The following is a 2941-nucleotide window of genomic DNA, read 5'->3' on the forward strand; positions in this document are numbered from 1 at the left end:
TGTTCTTGCATTCAAGCAATATTTATATTATGACTAGGTGTGACGGCTCATGCCTGTAATCTCAGCACTTTTGGAGGCCGAGGTGGGCAGATCACTTGAGGTCAGAAGTTCAAGACTAGCCTGGCAAACATGGTGAAACCTCATCTCTACTAAGAATACAAAAGTTCACCAGGTGTGGTGGTGTGTGCCTGTAGCAGTTGAACCTGGGAAATGGAGGTTGCAATGACCTGAGATCATGCCACTGCACTTCAGCTGGAGTAATGAAGTGAGACTCTGTCTCCAAAAAAAAGAAAAGAAGTATATGTGTATGTGTGTGTGTGTGTGTGTGTGTGTTTAAAGTTCAATATTGTATTACAGTATAGTAGAATCCTCTAAAAATATTAACTGCTTTCTGGCTTATTCTTTGTGTGCCATTTTATACATTCATAAAACATTAAACAATGAAAATTACCCAATTATTCAATTTTGTTAATTTTATTAAAAGTGAGTGTTAAAATAATTATTTCTCTTCTGGTTAAAGAGGTTTTTGTTTTGTTTTGTTTTTTTGAGACAGAGCCTCACTCTGTCATCCAGGCTGGAGTGAAGTGGCTTGATCTTGGCTCACTGCAACCTCCACCTCCCAGGTTCAAGCGATTAAAGATGGTTTTTATTGTTATACTCAGGAGTGTTATCTCTGGAGACACATTTGCCTGTGTTTTAATATTGGCTCTGTTTCTTTCTCTGCAAACTGAGGATAATAACAACACCTATGTTATTCAGTTACTGTGAGAGTTAAATTTATTAACACATAATAGTATTATGGTTAATGCTCAGTACAAATTAACAATAAGATATGTATATGCTGAATTACACTAGTATGTTAAGACGGAAATGCCCTTTTATAGCACGAGTTTTTTGATCAATATATTTAAGTTTTAAAAATAAATGTTGTATAGATACACAATGGAATACTATTCAGCCTTAAAAGGTGGTAAATTTCATCATTTGAAACAATATAGATAAATTTAGAAGACATCATACTACATGGAATAATCCTGACACAGAAAGACAAATACTACATGATCACACACACACACACACACACACACACACACTGAATAAAGTTTAACTTGGGGGTGCAAAGCGAGCTGCTAGATCCATAAAGAACCCAGCCAACCTGCAAAGGGAGGGGAGGGGATGAGCTGTGAGGAGGGCGGGGCCCAAGAACCATATCTACCCGGGAGTCCTTTAACCTGGAAAGTTACAAATTGGACAAAAGCTTCTGGCTAACCAGATTCACTGAACTTAAGGCTGCAAAGTGCCCCAAGATGTCCTGCAAAAATTGCTGGAATCTTCACAGGCGAACCACTTCCAAGAGGATGAGCAATTTTTGGGAGCCGTTATGCCAAGGCCTGGCATTGGAATGGATACTTGTGTCATTCCTTTGAGACACAGTGGGCTTTCCTTGGTTCAAATCACAGATTACATTTACCTGATCGTAGATGACTCTCATAGGATGGGCAGGATAGCATGTGCCAATGTTCTCAGTGACCCCTATGCAATGGGGGTCACGGAATGTGGCAATATGCTGATGCTCCTTAGAGTCAATAATAAAATGACTGACAGGGAAAGAGATAAAGTGATGCTTCTGATTATCCAAGGTTTTAAAGATGCAGCTGAATAAACAGGAACATCTGTAACAGGCAGCCAAATAGTACTAAACCCCTGGATTGTCCTGGGAGGAGTCGCTACCACTGTCTGCCAGCCCAGTGAATTTATCATGCCAGACAACGCAGTGCCAGGGGACATGCTGGTGTTGACAAAACCCCTAGGGACACAGGTGGCAGTGGCTGTGCACCAGTGGCTGGATATTCCTGAGAAATGGAATAAGATTAAACTAGTGGTCACCCAAGAAGATGTAGAGCTGGCCTACCAGGAGATGATGATGAACATGGGGAGGCTCAACAGGACAGGCGGCCTTCTGATCTGTTTACCACGTGAGCAAGCAGCTCAGTTCTGTGCAGAGATAAAGTCCTCCAAATATGGTGAAGGCCACCAAGCATGATTATTGGGATTGTAGAGAAGGGCAACCACACAGCCAGAATCATAGACAAACCCTGGATCATCAAGATCGCACCGCAAGTGGCCACTCAAAATGTGAATCCTACACCTGGGGCCACCTCTTAATCTAGACAGAAATAGCTGTTTGGTTTTGTTTTTAAATAGATCTATTTCCTTTATCGTCACTTCAATTAAAGACTATAAGCAACAAAAATCTCATTGTATCTACACATTGGGTGACCTTAGGTTGGTTTGTAAGTGGATACAATTAATAAAATAAAATCCATTGCCTTTTTTTCCTGTTACATTAACTGAAGATGCACCTAATCTTGAGGCAGCTTCTGAGTTAAGAATTATATTGTTATCCAATACTGATGATTCATTTTGAATCTTTCGACACTTATCTCTTGCCGCATAGGCTCTTTTTAAAGGTGCTTTCACATAGCACAGACATAATCAGTAGTCGTGTCAAATAGCAGTTGGTGTCTTCATTTTATGTACATTTATCATATAAGTTTGATGTTTTTTTAAGCGTCTTGAATGGTTTTCTGGAGAGACAGCATTGGTCAGTGGCACATGGTGGCATCCCAGTCATAAGAAGGTTGCATGATTCCTTTGAATGTTTGATTTGAAAAGCCTAGTCTTGTCTCTCAAGAGCATCTTGGACCCAGAACATTCTCCAGTAGTGCATTGGTTCAACACGGCAAGTGCTTCACTCCTTGGAAAACACTTTGAAGACAAAAAAGAAATATTATTTTTTTTTATGTAGCCTTCCTGATATTTACAGTAATACCATTAACTGTTTTCTTTATCGAGAGCAAAAAAAGGATACTTTTTGCAATGTTCTATAGTGCTATAAGGAATTGCCTTCCAAATGGAGGTTCATGTATAATACTCATTT

At 39.7% G+C, this 2941-nt stretch overlaps 1 pseudogene; it reads left to right on the forward strand.

Annotated features, from left to right (window-relative positions):
• Positions 1–1316: 1316 nt before the first annotated feature.
• Positions 1317–2166, forward strand: LOC108541730 (selenide, water dikinase 1 pseudogene; annotated as a pseudogene).
• The last annotated feature ends 775 nt before the right edge of the window (positions 2167–2941 follow it).

This window comes from Rhinopithecus bieti, unplaced genomic scaffold (assembly GCF_001698545.2).
Source record: "Rhinopithecus bieti isolate Rb0 unplaced genomic scaffold, ASM169854v2 scaffold_21075, whole genome shotgun sequence".
Lineage (NCBI taxonomy): Eukaryota > Metazoa > Chordata > Mammalia > Primates > Cercopithecidae > Rhinopithecus > Rhinopithecus bieti.